Source organism: Canis lupus, chromosome X, assembly GCF_011100685.1.
Source record: "Canis lupus familiaris isolate Mischka breed German Shepherd chromosome X, alternate assembly UU_Cfam_GSD_1.0, whole genome shotgun sequence".
Classification (NCBI taxonomy): Eukaryota; Metazoa; Chordata; class Mammalia; order Carnivora; family Canidae; genus Canis; species Canis lupus.
In genome coordinates this window covers 39,517,616-39,535,215 of record NC_049260.1, presented here as the reverse complement: position 1 = coordinate 39,535,215, position 17,600 = coordinate 39,517,616, and the positions used below count along the sequence as shown (strand labels likewise).

General features: G+C 36.0%; 1 long non-coding RNA gene across 1 annotated transcript in view; it reads left to right on the top strand.

Moving 5' to 3' along the window:
- The window catches only part of LOC111094828, a 30,819-nt gene that overhangs the window by 5,473 nt on the left and 7,746 nt on the right, over window positions 1–17,600 (top strand). The window contains exon 2 of the long non-coding RNA XR_005386260.1: window positions 4,295–4,448. This is a non-coding gene — a long non-coding RNA (uncharacterized LOC111094828). The remainder of the gene's footprint in view (window positions 1–4,294; window positions 4,449–17,600) is intronic.

The window sequence follows — 17,600 nt, the reverse complement described above, 5'->3', positions numbered from 1 at the left end:
TTTTCTTCTTTTTTCTAGTTTCTTGAAGTAGAAACTTTCATTATCGATTTGAGACCTCACCTCCTTTCTAATGTAAGCACTTAGTGCTATAAATTTCTCAACACTGCTTTAGTTGCCTCATACATATCTTGATATGTTGTATTTTCATTTAATTCTACACACTTTTATTTTTAATTTATCATTTTTAAAAGATTTTATTTATTTATTCATGAGAGACACAGAGAGAGAGAGAGAGAGAGAGAGAGAGAGAGAGAGGCAGAGACATAGACAGAGGGAGAAGTAGGCTCCCTGCAGGGACCCCAAAGTGGGACTCCATCCCAGGACCCTGGGACCATGACCTGAGCCAAACGCCGACGCTCAACCACTGAGCCACCCAGGTGCCCCATTTCTACACATTTTTAAATTTCCTTTGAGATTTCCTCTTTAACCCATGGATTATTAGAAAGTGTTTTGTTTAATTTCCAAGTATTTAGAGATTTTCTTTCTGTTATTGGTGTGATTCCATTATGGTCAAAGAACATATTGTACAATTTCAATTTTAAAAATTCAAGGTTTGTTTGGTAACTCACAATATGGTTTATATTAAGTATTTTATAGGCACTTGAAAAGAAATGTGTGTTCTACTGTTGAGGGATGAAGTATTCTATAAATGTGAATTAGATCCTGTTGGTTGATGGTAGCGTTGAGTTCTATATTGTTGCTTGGTTTCATCCAGCTGTTTTATCAGTTGTTAAGAAAGGGCTTTTAATGTTTCTAGCTATAATTGTGCTTTTTTTGTACTTATTCATTCAGTTCTACCAATAGTTATCTCATATATTGTAGAAAATATTCTTTGTTTATTTCTGGTATTGATTATTCTTTTCTTCTTTAATTTCTGTACAGTGTCATCAGAGGTCTGTAAATTTTGCTTTTCAAAGGACCATCTTTTGGTTTTGTTGATTTCTACATTTTTTCTATTTCATTATTTTTCTTATTTTTCTGTTTTTTTAAAATTTATTTTTATTTATTTTACTGAGATAAATCTTCAGACTTCAAAAAAATTAAAAAAATTAAAAAATCTTCAGACTTATTTTTTTAATATATGAATTCACAGATCTAAAATTTACTCTACTGTTTCACTTTGGTTTTTGTTTGTTTGTTTTTGTGTTGTTGGGGGGGTTGCGTAACAGCTTTATGGAGATATAATTCACATACCATACCATTCACACATTTTAAATGTACAAGTCAATGTTTTTTAATATAGTCACAGAGATACGCAACCATCACTACCATCAACTTTAGAACGTTTTTATGATCTCATAAAGAAACTCTGTACTCTTTAGCTCTCACCTCTACCTCCGTAGCTTCCAGCCCTAGGCAATCACTAATCTACTTTCTGTTTCATTAAATTTGTCTGTTTAGAAAGTTTCATATAAATGAAGCATATGTGGTCTTTTGTGACTGCCTTCTTTTATTTAGCATGTTTTTAAGGTTCATCCACAGTGTAGCATGTATCAGTACGTTTTTATGGCCTAATAATATTCCATTATATGGGTATACTACATTGTGTTTGTCTATTAGTCATCTATGTGGGTTGTTTCTACTTTTTGACTCTTATGAACAATGCTACTATGAACATTCATATATGTTTTCATGTGGAAATGTATTTTTATTTCTTGTGAGTATATACCTAAGAATGGAATTGCTGCGTAAAATAGTAATTAACTTTTTGAGGAACTTCCAGACTGTTTTCCGAAGTAGCTGTACCATTTTACACTACCACCAGCAGTGTATGCAAGGCCCAATTTTTCCACATCCTCACTAACATTTGTTACTTTTCATATGAAAATGTTATACCTATCCTAATGAGTGTGAAATTGTATCTCATTGTGGTTTTGATTTGGATTATCCTGAAGATTAGTGATATTGACCATGTGTTTGTTAGCCATTTCTATATCTTCTTTGGAAGAACATCTATTCAGATCTTTTGCCCATTTTTAAATTCAATTATTTTGCTTTTTATTGTTTAATTGTAAATCTTCCTTATATATTGTAGATACAAGTCCCTTATGAGATATATTATTTACAAATATTTCATGGTTTGTCTTTTCTCTTCCTTGATGGTGTCCTTTGAAGCAAAAAAGAAACCCTTTTTAATTTTTATGAAGTCCAGTCTACCTATTTTTTCCCCTGGTTTCTTGTGCTTTTGATGTCAGATCTAAGAAGGCTTTGCTAAATTCAAGGTCAGGAAGATTTACCCCTACATTTTTTTCTAAGAGGTTCATGGTTTTAGGTCCCAAATTTACAGCATGATCCATTTTGAATTAATATTTAAATAAGGTATAAAAAAAGAGATCCAAATTCATTCTTTTGCATGTGGTTACTCATTTGTCCCCCACCATCTATTGAAAAGACTATTCTTTCCTGAATAGTCTTGGCACACGAATCAAAATAAACTGATTATAGATATATTGGTTCATTTCTGGACTTTAAATTCTGTTCCATTGTTCTTTATGTCCATCCTTATGTCAGTACCACTGTCTTGATTACTACAGCTTTCTGATAACTTTTGAAATTGGCAAATGTGAGTCTTTCAACTTTGTTCTTTGTCAAGAGTGTTTTGGCTATTTTTGGTCTCTTGAGTTTCCTTATCAATTTTCAGATCAGCTTTTCAATTTGTACAAAGAAGTCTATTGAGATTCAACAGAAATTGAATTTAATTTATAGATAAATTTGGAGAGTATTGCCATCTTGACAATATTAAGTATTTTAATCCATGAAAATAGGACATCTTTCTGTTTATTCAGAACTTTAAAAAACTTCTTTCAACCATATTTTGTAGTTTTCAGGCATAACTTTTACACTTAACTTATTGCTAAAGTTATTCTTTTTGATGCTACTACAAATGAAGTTGTATTCTTAATTTTATGTTTGGATTTTCCACCACAAATATATAGAAACACTATTAATTTTGTATAGTGATCTTGTATCCTGCAATATGTTGAACTTGTTATTAGCTTTAATAATTTTTTTAGTGAATTGCTTAGTATTTTCTATTTATAAAAGCATGTCATCTGTGATTAAAGAGAGTTTTACTTCTTCCTTTCCAATCTGGATGTCTATTGTTATTTTACTGATTAAATGTCCTGACTAGAATCCTCAGTACAATGTTGTTTGTAGACGCACTTTATCAGATTAAGGAAGTCTCCTTCTATTCCTGGGTCACTGAGTGTTTTTATCGTGAAAGAGTACTATAATTTATCAACTGCTTTTTCCTCAGTCTATTCAGATAATCATATGATTTTGGCTTTTATTCTATCGATATGGTTTATTATGTTAATTGATTTCAAATAGTAAGCCAACTATGTATTCCTGGGATAAGTCTCACTTGATCATGGTGTATACTTCTTTCATATATTGATAGTCTGTTAATATTTTGGTGAGGGGGACGCCTGGGTGGCTCAGCGGTTGGGTGGCTGCCTTTGCTCAGGTCGTGATCCCGGGATCCGGGATGGAGTCCTGTGTCGGACTCCTGTGAAGAGCCTGCTTCTCGCTCTGCCTAAGTCTCTGCTTCTCTGTGTGTGTGTGTCTTTCATCAGTAAATAAATCTTTAAAAAAATATTTTGTTGAGGATTTTTTACATTCATATTAATAATAAATATTGGTCTGTAGTTCTCTCTCTCCTTTTTAAAGATTTTATTTATTTATACATGACAGACACAGAGAGGCAGAGACACAAGCAGAGAGAGAAGCAGGCTCAATGCAGGGAGCCCGATGTGGGACTCGATCCCGGGACGCAGGATCACTCCCTGGGCCGAAGGCAGGCACTTAACCACTGAGCCACCCAAGCGTCCCTCTCTCTCTCTCTTTTTAGAAATATTATCTCAGTCTAGTTTTTGTATCAGGGTAAATAGTGGCCTAATAGAATGAGTTAGGAAGAGTTTATAAAGAATTGATATTAATTGATTTAAGCTACTGCTCATTAGGGTTTTTTGTCACTCATAGCTAAACTGAATCCCGATGTGCGTTTATTTACCTTCTGAAGTATCTGTAACTTCATTCTAAAATGCCCAATGTTAGAAACAAGACCCAGGAAACTTTTTTAGGTCTTCACCTTCCTTCAATAGAACTCTCAGTGGCAGGACTTTGGAGCACCCTCATTCATTCTATTCATTGGATAAAGGGTTAGTTATCAGAAGAAACTGTCTATAACCAAAAATTTGAAATAATGTCTCCAAAGAGGTATGAATAATGCCAGATTATCTTGCTATTCTCCCTTTCCCCTGAGTCTTCACTTTCTTTTTTTCTTGACTAGATCCTGATTTAACTCAGGCCAGTCCTGGGATGTATCCAGAATGCTGATAATTTAAGACCAAGGTTTTATCAGGCCCAGTTGAAGCATAAAGTGATGGACTCAGGGTTCAAGGTTCAACATCTGGCTCTGTCACTTTCAAGCTGGATAATCCTGAGTGAGTTCTTTAAACTGTCTAAGCCTGTTTTCTCATCTGTTAAAAGAAAATAGTTGGCAATATTACATCATAGAGTTGTTGTGAGAATTAAGTAAGTAAATATAAGCTTGCACCTGTCACATAGTGGGTGCTCAATAAATTATAGTCAATAATAATTTCAATTAATTGAAATAATAGCACTTGGATCTGCCCCAATTTTGACTAATTTTAGCTTGATAAAGGTAGCAGGATTCATCAGAGGGCAGTCTTCTTTCTTCCAACTGTTGTCTCTTTGACAGTAATGACCATAAAGACAATAATTTCTATCTCCAGGGATACTGAGTCATGTTATCTACCTGGCTTTGCAGCACTTAGTACTTAAAGCAAAGCAGACTTATTTTAGGTGAATATTAATTGCCATATCACTCAACTTCCAAAACTGAGCTTCCAAAAGGAAAGGGTAACTTATAAAGAAAGTGGGAGGTAAAGAACTGCTTGAACATCAAATACTTTTTACAACACCATATTTTTATTAATTAAGTGCAAATGGATCAAAAAATACCACACGGATTGATTTCCTGTTAATACATAGAGGTTTAATAATTAAAGGACAGTCTTTGTAAAATCCGTTTGTTGTGCTGCCAAAACCTAAACATTTGCAAAGTGGTATGCAGTATATGGATTTTCTAAAACACATGATTCTCATCCAATATTAATCTAGCCCTTTAGAAAGTGCTATATTTTTGTGACTGTTCCCTCAAATGTGTAAAGGAAAAATTACCAAAACACAAAAGGAAATAAGTTTATTTGATAAGGTGCTTTGAAATTCCAATTCAAAAAGTAAATTTCCTAATAATATCTCACACTAGGACTATTAAGCACTTTCCAAGTGGCAGCTGTCACGCTAAACAATTTAAATGTGTATTTCAATTAATCCTTACAACATCCTTGAGAAACAAGTACTATGATTATCTCTACTTTCAAGATGTGGAAATTGAGGCTTAGAGAGATTAGGCAAAATTGTAAAAGTGAGGTCTTGAACTGAGGTCAGCAAAGCCTCAGCTCTTAATCACTATAGCCTTTACTAAATGTGATTGTTTCAATTTGATGGTGAAATTAGTTTGTACCAGGTTTCATGTAGAAAGGCCAAATGATACTAATTCTGTGTATGTTATCTGTCTATGAAAATTCCCTTGGCTACAGGCTGGTGTTATCGATTAAGCCATGCAGTTGGGGAAGTCTGCCTTGGTGTCTTCCCACATGTCCCTAGCTTCTCTACCCTCTTCCCCTATCCCCTGCATTATTTAGGTCAAGTCAATAAATGAGAATTTGCCAAATTTACAAATTATTTGAAAACCTGATTGATTTAACCATTTACATTTATAGCGATTCAAATTGGCTGGGGTGATTGTAGCAGCTTTTGGAGATTTATGTGCAGTTTAGGTTACTGGCACACAGATTTGAGTCTAGTTTTAGTTTTTCTGTAGCTATTTTGCCATTGCCTTTCATCATAAATAAAATTTAACGTATTATAGGTTTTTCAATACTGTGGGTATATATGACCTTTCAAATTGAGAATTATTTGTATATTTCAAATTACAAGTGTTGCACATGTCTCAAATATCAAGGATTTCAGAACCAAGGTAGAGGGATTTGCTTATCTGACATATTTTAAATTCATCTCCTAGTATTTTGTGTTTAATTCATAGATTTTTTTAACTGACTTCATAAAATGAATAGTTTGCTTGAGAAACAGGGTTTCTTAGTTCATGTCAAGAACTGAGAAGTGTCTGGGATTTCACTCTCGTAATCTAACAATTTAGTCTGATACAGTTTCATGGATGCCAGTAGAAGACACAAGACTTCTAGGTCAGAAGTGAAGGACAATTTATTACTCAAAGAAATAGCAGCAGTTAAGATATCAGCATTTTTATGCAGGTTTCCTGAGCCCATTTCCTACAAGGTAATGGGTAGAGGGCCAAGTGATACCCACACACACAGTGGGTTGCATTACAGAAGAATACTGAGCTTAGGGAACCCAAATCTTTTTAAATGGAAAGTAAACATTTCTGCCCTTTGCTTAGGAGGGAGATACCATTCACTAAACAAATATCCTTGAAAGGATAGTCCAGAACAAAGGACAGTCTCATCTTGCTTACTAAATGCTTATCTAGCTTACATGATGTGCAGAAACATGAGAGATCCATGGAAAATTATCTCCTAATAGGCAGTTGAAAAGTGCTCATTTTCTGACATGTGAATAACACAAGAAAATGAGGTTCGATGAATCAAACTGGCAATCTACTGCAAAATGGCTGTGGTAAAATGGCTACAGCAAACTAAAAGTAAAACTTAAGCTAAACTACATTAACTAAAATAAAACTTAAAAAAATCTTCAGTGTCTGGTGAACTGTCTTATTCAACATAAATTTCTACAAATTTTATACTAGTAAACAGAGACAATTTTTTGGTGAATCAATAATACTGCAATTGGCAATTTTGTCATGTTGGCCACTGTGCAAGTTGCATTGATTTTTGGCAAATAAATCTAAGTTTGAATTGGCCTGTTTCCTAGGTCCACCTTCAAGCCTATTCCCTATCAGATCCAACCACAACTAGCTATAAGCTAAGGTGCTAACAAAAAAGAATATAGGTTATTCCTTTTCTAAGAATGTCTGCATTGTAATAGAAAACTTGACAAATTGGTAAGTTTGACAAAATCACTCTGGCAATTCCCAGAGTAACTAATCTATATTGTCAAATTGTCTAACTTTTGATATATGCAGAAGTAGATATTTGGACACATCATAACACACAGGTTACAGTTCAACCTGACTGGAGTCTCTAATTTATTGACTTTTCCATCTCAATCCAGAGGCCCCATTCTGTTACTTTTTTACCCCTTGTCCAGTTTAGTTCCCTCCATTCATTATTGTATACATTCTCTTATCTCCTTTGCTTCTCTGTCATTACTCCAAATAGTCAGCACTGAAAATCCCAAACATTTGCTGGCTTTGTGCCATGTCCATGCAGCTGAATTTTGCAAGAGAATTACACCATCAGACAAATTGGTTTGTCTATAAATTGATGAATACCAACCCCAAATGGGCACTTAATAACATCTGGCAGGCTTACCAAAAATCATACATTTCTTTCCTAAAATGGCTTTTCCACTGCCTATACGGATATTTCACACTATCCACTCTTCAAATTTCCTATGCCTCCTTCTTCTCCCTAAAAGGACTGTATTATGATTTTTGTGAACCCTAGACACTTTTGCTTTCATGGATCCCTTCCTTTATTAAAAAAGAAAAACCAAAAAATTATGTTTTACCACTGAGCTAGTATAAAGACAAATATAATCCCAGCTGATTCGTTAGAATATATTCATTTTTACTATTATCATTTTTTTCTTCTGATTTCAAGACAAATTACAATTAAAACATTTTAGTGGGCCCTTAAAAGTATTGTGGGTCCTAGGCAGGCACTGGGACTACCATGTCTAATGGCTACATCAGCTTTGCTCCCCAGTATTTCTTCATTTGATGATGTTGCTATTTACTTTATTTTACTTTACTTTATTTAGAAAATAGGTCACAGATTCCTCATCTTGCCATGCAAATCTTGGAAGTGAAACCTCGGCAGGATATGTGGAATTTAAGTTGTCCCTATACAGCAGGGCTACTTAACCTTGACACTAGTGAGAATTTGGAGTGGATGATTCTTTGTGGTGAGACTGTCCTGTGCATTGTAGGATATAAAACAGCATCCCTGGTCTCTATACTCTACATACCAGTAGAATCTCCCCAGTTATGGCAACCAAATGTCTTCAGATATTGCCAAATATACCCTAAGAGGCAAAATAGCCCCTTGTTGAGAACCACTGCAATACATGTATAGGTTGAAACCATGGCAGTTGATGAATTATCCTTGGGAAAGTGTTTAGAATAATAAAGAAAATAATAGTGAATTCCAACATGGAAGGGACTAGAAAAAGAAAAGAAACCACTAGAAAATACTGCCCTGCTTGTAATTCAAGGTGGACCTAGAGGATTTAGTTAGAAAGATTCAAATGTCTACAACCTCTTAGTGTCCTAGCCATGCAAAGGATTCATATGACCACCTACCAGGGCTATCTCAAAAATGTCAAATTCTACACCAACAGGATGATTTGATTCATCCCCATCTTAAGATGAAGAGTTGATGTGGATAGGCTCAGAATTTGCATAAGTCTCTGAGGTTTTGAGATAGTCCTCATCATTATAAACAAGGATACTATAAAGATACTACAAAGCCATAGGACTTCTTGATTTTTTAAATTGAAGGTCAGATTCTGTAACCTCTGTGGGTCATATGGAGTTATGTCAGATGCAACCTTCCTTGACAAATTCTGTTTCCTCATAGGTTTACTCCCCAGTTACTACCCCCCTCACACAAACACAATTTTATTTCAGCATCTACTTCTTAGAGAATTCAACTAACACAGGAATATAGTTTAATTCTTCTTCCCACAATATAGAAAATACATAAAGTTAATATTATCCTCAATTCCCACACCAGTTTGGGTCTATAATCTTGTTTCTATACATAAACACATACTAAAGATAATGTCTACAGAATACAGAATTTTTAAGACCTGCAGCACAAGTATGCTTTCAAAAGGAGGAACTGTAGCCTTTAATTTCCATTTACTATTTACCAGGTTATTTTTTTCCCCACATAAAGAACGTTTAACCTTATTTTGGTTTAATTCTCCTCTTGAGATGACTAAACCCACTGCTGATATTCAAAGAAGACTGTGCTTGTAGTGGCTGGACCAGACTCTGTGGTCTTTCTAGGGTCACAATTCCCTTTCACTTGAGTAGGGATAATTTATCAGTGGTACCACAAACAGGATCGTCTGTGCTTGTGGTATTCAGGTATGCCCCTATACACTGTGGACAGGGTGGATTCACAAAGCCCATCTATGGCTGGAACTGAAAACTGGTCAGGGCCACAACAGTGCAGTGTACTCTGCTATGTTTTGCATAGCCAAGAGAATCTTTCAACATGTTTCCTGTAAATCCTTGAAATACTTCAGAATCTTGTGGTTATTAATCTTATAGTTATAAATACCAAAAACCATGTTAATCAAAGGGTGCTCTGTCTGGTAAACTGTCTTGATTTTCATTGACAATTGTCAAAATACTGTTTCAGTTGTGTAGTAGATAGAATTCTAAGATGGCCTCCATGTTCACCTCATATAATACCCTCCCCTTGAGTGAAGGCAGAACTTGCTTCTAACCAGCAAAATATGGCAAATATTATGAGATCTCTCTTCCATAATTACATTGCAATTTATATATAAGCTTCTGAACAGACTTGCTTTCCATTCTCCTGATGACCTTGAAAAAGAAAGCTGCCATGAGTCCTATAGCCACAAGGAAATGAATCCTTCCAACAACCTAAGGGAACTTGGAAGCATAACCTTCCCTAGTCAGGCCTCTGATGAGAATATAGTCTGGCTGACACCTTGACTGTAGCCTTGTCAGACCCTGAGCAGAAGACCCAGATAAATGGTGACCAGACTCCTGACTTATGGAAGCTATAAGATAATAAATGCATACCGTTTTAAGCTTCTAAATTTGTGGTAATTTGTTCCACAGCAATAGAAAACTAGTAAAAACTTCATTTCAAATGTTTCTTGCTTTTTTCTTTCTTACCTCTGTCAGTGTTTATTGGATACGAATATTGTTTTTTGTTTCAGAGTAAGCCTTTAACATTTTAATGGAAAAGCATACTATTTTAATACATTTTTCTTTAAGCTAGCAATGAAGACTGCAAAATATTCAAACCCTTAACTGCTATGAAATTGGGTTTTAGTCAAGTCCAGAAGCTGATTAATCAGAATAAAGTTGGCCTTATTCATATTTCACATTGACATTCAGTTTGGCTTCCATCTCCTAAATGTTTCATTTGCATTCAGTGATGATAAACAAAATGAAAAGAACCCACCCTCTTAAAAAAAATCTAAGCAGTATAAAACAGACTCTGGCAAATGGCTGATTGTAATCCCAGCCATCAAACATTTGGGTAGTATATTTTCACTGAATTGACTATTAAATGATGTTTCCTAAAGGAAGAAAGGACAATTGAAATCTTTCAAACATTTAAAATGACTGTACTAGTGATTATTATGTAAGTAACTGAGTTTGGTATTTCAGTACTACAGAGAAGAATAAGCAATTGCGAGAGAAATGTTTTTGTGCTGGTTTCATTGTTTGTGTCCCTCAAGGGATGGCTAGCATAAGTTATTTTATATACAGAATCATTTTCTAGAGTAACCTTTTGGTATGTTTATTTTATTATTCTAGGTAATGTGTAATGAACACATTTCAGTATTTCTTTACATAATGTAAAGCCCTTTCTTTCTGTTGTTTGGAAGGAAAATTATCCAAATTTCATTTGAAAGAGCAAGGACGATCTTTCAGTAAGTAGCAGAAAGGGACATGATGGATCGTGCAGGTCAAACTAAAGAGGTTTGATATGAATTATAAATGTCCTGCAATATCTTTATAAGTCTAGATGAGTGAATGTCTTATCTCCTTAGTCTGCCTTTTTTTCTTTCCTTTTTTTAATAGTAGATGGCTCACTATATTCACTTATAAAAAGTATCTCAACATGCCTATAATTGTAAAATTCTTGGGGAGTGAGTTAGTGTGCATCAGTTTACATCATCTTTTTATAGTACTTGAGATGTATCCTCCTTATCAAGGAAAGCATATCTGCTTTAGAAAACTTTTTCAAAGAGAAAATTGCAGAGCAAGGAAACTATTGCACCAAAGAATGGCTTAGAATGCAAACTATTTTAGAAACACTCTAAGGTGGTAGGATGGGGAAAACCAAGAAAAAAAGGAAATGCTGCTACATGGTGAAGACCTTTAAATTGATAGAGAGGTTTGAAGATTCTAGAGATAATCCAGAAGAGAGAAGACAGTAAAGCAGAAGAAAGTGGTATATATGATTTTTTAAGCTAAAAAAGTTGTGTTTTTGTTTTAAACTGGAGAAGAAATTAACAAATTATTCATAGCACGTAGGCAAAAAATATCAGCTATATCTTCCTTTACCAACCATTTTAGATTTAAGGATACTTTAATAAACACATGTCCCAACTTGTGACTGTCCAGAACTTTTGAACACTTAAATTTGGGGAATGGCCCTCTTATAGGTCCTGTTTTTCCAACATAGAAGCACGAAATTCACTCTCCCAGCCTTTCCTGAAGCTAGGCTGTAAACACCTCTCTCGGACAGCTAATGAAGTGCACCATATGAGATTTCAGTTTAAAGGAGACAAACATAAGGGGTAGAAATGGTGGAAGCAATTCTCTGAAAAAGATAATGGCAGAGGCATGGCTCTCAGAGACAATGACAGCAGCAGTTCAGCATCCATTGCCCCCGATCAAAGGGGCAATCTGTAGTGTTTGTGCCCAGTGGCAACAACAGTTGGAGGCCTTCCTGAAGACATCTTGAAGTGCCATTTGACTATTGTTCCTACCCATTTATCTTCAAGCCTTGTTCCTCTCAGAGGGCTATTGAAACACCTCATATCTGTTAGATGTAAGTTTGTTGCATAACCATCTATGGCGAATTCTCATGTTTACAATCAAGAAATCTGACTGATATGGACCTTTTCCAAACAGAACAGCTATGAAATGCTAGGTACAAGTGACTGCATCCAGAGAACATTTCTAAAATTTTTGTTGCAATTTTACTGCATCCAGAATCAGAAGAAATAGTGCCCTGGGGAAGTTCTTTGCAACTTAGTAATTCACTTAAAAATTGGGAAATTAAAACACCTGCAAATGAGTATACTAGGATGAGATAAATGGAATGGTAAGTTTTGTTAGATGTAGAAAAATCTATTTTAAAAAATAATCATATATAATCTAGTGGAAAAAGAAATGCCAGAGGTATAAATGAAACTAGAGTTATAGAATGTTGATAATTGCTGAACTTGGTTGATGGGTATTTCATTTACTTTATGTGTTTGAAATTTTTCTTGGGGTGCCTGGGTGGCTCAGTTGGTTAAGCATCCAACTTTCGATTTCAGCTCAGGTCATGATCTCAGGATCATGAGATCAAGCCCCAAATCAGGCTTCATTTTGGGCATGGAGCCTGCTTAAGATTCTCTCATTCCCTCCCTCCTAAAAAAAACCAACAACCCAACAACAACAACAACAACAAACAACCAGTACACACACAAATTTTTCTTAATAAAAAGTTTAAAATAAAAAGTCCTAAATTAATAAGTTAACATTTGTTGGGGAAAATATATGTTTCTATATTTATCTTTAAAATAAAGAAGAGAGGCAAAACTACACACTATTTAGAGATTTGGATATCAGTGTTTGTTTCAATAGAACTGAGAAATTTTTGTAAAAATAAGAGATAAGGATAGAGTTACAGTTGCTGTATCTACTTTTTAGGCCATTCTGATTTAGGTTTTTCAGGAATAGCACATTCAGTCAGTCCACAAATATTTTTTCTCAGTTCGATTGAGAAATAATTGACATACATCACTGTGTAAGTTTAAGGTATACAGCATTATGGTTTGATTTATATATATTGTAAAATGATCACCACAGTAGATTCAACTAACATACATATTCTTATATAGATACAATAAAAAGAAAAGAAAGAAAAAAATGGTCCTTGTGATAAGAACCCTTAGGATTTATTCCTGTAACAACTGTCTTATATATCACACAGCAATGTTAGTTATAGTCATCATGTTGTACGTTACATCCCTTGTACTTATTTATCTTATAACTGGAAGTTTGTACCTTTTGACACCCTTCCTCCAATTTCCTCACTCCCCACCCTTACTTCTGCTAACCACAATCACAAGTCTGATCTCTTTTTCTATGAGTTTTCTTTTTAGATTTCACATATAAGTGAGCTCATATAGTCTTTGTCTTTTTCTGTCTGACTTATCTCACTTAGCAGAATGCTTTCAAGTTCCATCCATGTTGTTGCAAATAGTAGGTTTTCCTCATGTTTTTTTGGCTGAATAATATTCTACTGTATGTCACAAATATTTTTATTAGTGCCTGCCACATGTTGGCATTGTTCTAGATACTTGGGATACATAAAGAAATAAAACAAAAAAGCCTTGCCCTTAACTCAACTTTTTCTATATTTTATTACATAAAATCTCAAAGTTTGTTACACACATCTTCAGTCCATAAGCCTAATTTATAAATTTTAAAATTATCGCCTGTTTTTATGGTTTAGAACTGTAAGATTTCATAGTTGAAAAGCAGCGTAGATTTCATAAAATACTACTCCTTTTATTATAGCTGATAGAATATTTTGGCTTTGTAGAGTCTTTTATAAGTTACAGCATACCTTCCTGAGACCCAGAGAGGATAAATGAATTGCCAAATTTATACTGCCTATTAGTAGCTGAACAAAGACCTCAACAATTTGCATATTGGTATTCTTTCTGCTATGCCAAACTTTGCTTGCTTAAATGCAGTGGTTGTGGTTAACTGAAAGGACTTTAATCTAAAGATCCTATTATTTATACATCGTGAACCTGTCTCTTTCTCTTGAGTCCACTGTTCGTCCCCTTTTTTGTTCCTCTCTCATTGGCTCTAAACCAATCCTACAATAACTAAGATATACCTCTCTCTTTGTCACCGACATCCTCATATGCTGCCATTCCCGCCAACCATTGTTTAGATAGGCTCTCCTAATTCAGAGCCTTTAATCTTCTCTGATAACATCCTTTCTTCATTATTCTGAATAATTTGCCAGGACATTGTAGTCCATCTTTCATTTATCTGTACATTTCAGATGTCTAGATACCCAATAACGAATAAAGAATAGGGCCCTCAAGGCTAACAATTCTACTCTTGTATTAAATGACTTCCAAGTTCTCTCCTACTTCTTAGCTCCACAGAATATGTCACCATCTCATGCAACCCTAAAGGGCATTCTGTTTCTCTTTTCACTGTATTATACATACTCATGAGTATATGTTCATCACATCACTAGTGTCTTAAATCCCTTAGAAAATATTGGAGGCTCAGGCTATATCACAAGTGCCTCCAACTGTTGATTTTTAACAATCTACCTATTCAGTTACTGCTAGCCACCTGATATCTCTCTCCCCCCACCTCCTCCTCTCCTTCTCCCCCCCCCCAATATGAAGTATTCAGGTTATCTATTGCTGTGCAAAAAAACACACAAAAACTTGAAAGCTTGAAACAATTTCTTGTTATCTCTCATGGTCCTGTGGGTTGACTGAGCTTAGCTAGGTGGTTTTGAATTATCTCAGAGCATTGAAGTCAGATGGTGCCCGGAGTCATCAGAAAGCCCAACTGGGCTGGATGTCCAAGATGGCTTCTTTAGTCACATGTCTAGCTTATCAGCTGGGATGCCTGAAACAGCTAGGGGCTTGCCAGGCATTTCTCTTTCCAGATAGCCTTTTCATGTGGACACTTGAGCTACTGCAAAGCTTTGTGGCATTGAGGTAGGCTGACTTCTTACATGGCAGCTGGCATTCTTCATAGTGAGTGCTCCAAGAGACCCAAGGGACCTGTGAGACTTCCTGTGACTTCAAAAGGAAGGGACTACACAAAGTTGTGAATACCAGGAGGTGCATTTCATCGCAGTGGGGGCATCTCTGGTGACTAGCCACCACAGAAAGGGAAGTGGAATCTAGAGCTAAAAGTCAAGTTAGCAGTCGGTCCACCTGGCTGGCAGAACTATATTTTTAAACAAATATAATTGCCTAAAATACAGCCCTGATTTTTTGGTTAAGCATAGTAGATCCAGAATTCCTTTTAATTAAACAAAAGAGAAAAAAGAAAAACTTTGAACTTAGATGACTTGCACCTCTTTAAACTCTATTTAATCTTCCATTTATTGGAGCATGTGATAATAACTCAGACTTTGTTCTGTCAGTGGCTGGAGGCAGACGTGCCACCATTCTAGAGCTGACAAGCCAAAACAGGTGAGCCCATCCTTCATGATTCACTTTAGTAGAAGTGATTACTGCTGAGCTCTGGGCTTGCAAACTACCTGTTCCCTTTCACACACACAGGCTCACCCACAGCCTGAAGCATACTCTGTATCCTTTCAGAAATGGTGTATTGAACACGTGCAAAGAGACATCCAAACGCTTTGCTTTCCAATGAGAGACATTTTGTGAAGTCTTTGCCAGCATGCTGGCTGGCAGAGTCATCTGGCTGGCACACTCCTGCATCGAGTCATGGCACTGCCACCTCTACTCTGGAGAGTTTCGAAATTTCAATTTGCACACCCTGTGAGATGTGAGTCATTCAGCTCGCAAAGGAGGAGGAGGAGGAGGCGGCCATCTGCTAGTCATGAGCAGATGACAAATACCCTGCACTGCGAATTTCCATCCTCATTTCACAATATTTAAGTAAACACATTTTGTAACCATTTTTTTTCAGAGTTCCTTAGTGCTTAAAATGGAATTTTTTTTTGGTAAACAATATATAAAAGCCACCTTCTCTCCTCTAAACAGTTATATTACTAAAGTGACACTGAAGGCAACCACAGCAAAGTGCTGTCTGTTGAATGACCAGAGCAAAAAGAATACACATGTGAATTGAATGGTTAAGCCCCACGCTATTTCAGGCCCACTGGGCTAAGTTTCCAGGTCTATGAGCAGCCATTCCATCATGCACAGCTCCACGCTGACCTCTACTGTCTGCCTGCAAGAATTCTCAAAATATCTCCCACGAAAGACAAAGAGTTTCCAAACAGCACCTATTTAACATTTCTATATGCTTTGTCATGGGACGGAAGGAAATTGAAGAAAGAAAAGATAGATGCCTTAAATTATGAGAGACAGCTGACCTCTATAAAATAACTGGGAACTAATGCAAGATCTAATTTTGTGTTAGTTTCAAGCTGTGCAGCACACCTCAAAGTGGAATTTATTCATTTCTTCCCCAACTTTATCTAAAGAAGCTGACAATATCAACAGCAACAGAAATAGTAAAACAGAAATAGAAAATTGAGATTAGAGAGAAAAATGCATGCAAATGTGCTAACTGTAAAAGTCAGTGTTTGAAGGTGTTTCAAATTTGGCCCTGGGCATCCTAAAAGCCAGAAGAAGAAATAAAGAAGTAGGCTGGATTGCCTAGACCTTGCTATTATGAAGAAGAGAGATTATCATTCCTCAAGGGGAATCGTTATTCTTGGGGTTAAATTCTAAATGAAATTTCCATGGTTCTTTTGTGGTATTTCCCAGGTGCTAGAAGGGCTAACACGCTCCTTAGAATTTGTGCTGTTGCTGAAGGAACAGACTTAGTAGGGCTGCTTCAACTTTTATGAGAAAAAAATAGGGTGTGCCATTGAGAAGATGAAAGACATCCTGCTGACAAGCAGGGAAAGTGAGAAACGGACCTGCTGGCAGCCAGACCATGATGTTCTCAACTAACATAAACAATGCTGAGACAAGGCCACTCCATGATCATATTTGGAACAAGATTAAGATAAAGCCACTCAGCAATCACAAAAATGACTAAACATCCTCCTTCTCTGACTAACATGAGTGACTGCTGTTCCTTTACCAATGACAACTGCTGCCTTGTTTGTTCTATATGAAAACTATCAAGGTACCAAAACACTGAATCCCCTCTGTTTCTTGAAAGCATCCAATCCAGAATGGACCCTGCTGCTCTAGTCCTTCCTGAGAATTGCTCAAAGTAAACTCACTCCCAATAAGGAACCTTGGCCCACTCCCCCTTTCCAAGACGTGCCAGGATTCATCTTACATGCTATCTCTTGCTGCAATTAGCCCGCCAGTGAGGAGTGTGTTCCTGGAGGTCTTTGGTTGGTGGGACTTAAGAGCATTGGGCACTACACAGTGAAGGTGATTCTAGGAAGGCCTGAGCTTAGTATTTTTGTTAGGATTTTCACTCTCTTTCCTGTTCAAGGATAGAGTACACAGTATGTAACAGAGGAGAAGAATGGCCCTCCCCATAGACAACCTCCTCTAAATGTTCCTTTGCTTGTCTGGGCTTTCAGTATGAGGTCGCTTGCAGATAGTTGAAGATCATACTCTTTCTGAAAGTCTGGGAGAATGAGCTGGTATTCTGTTCCTGGTTGAGAGCAAATCAGTGTAATCCCTTTGGGTAATCTCTAACGAATCTC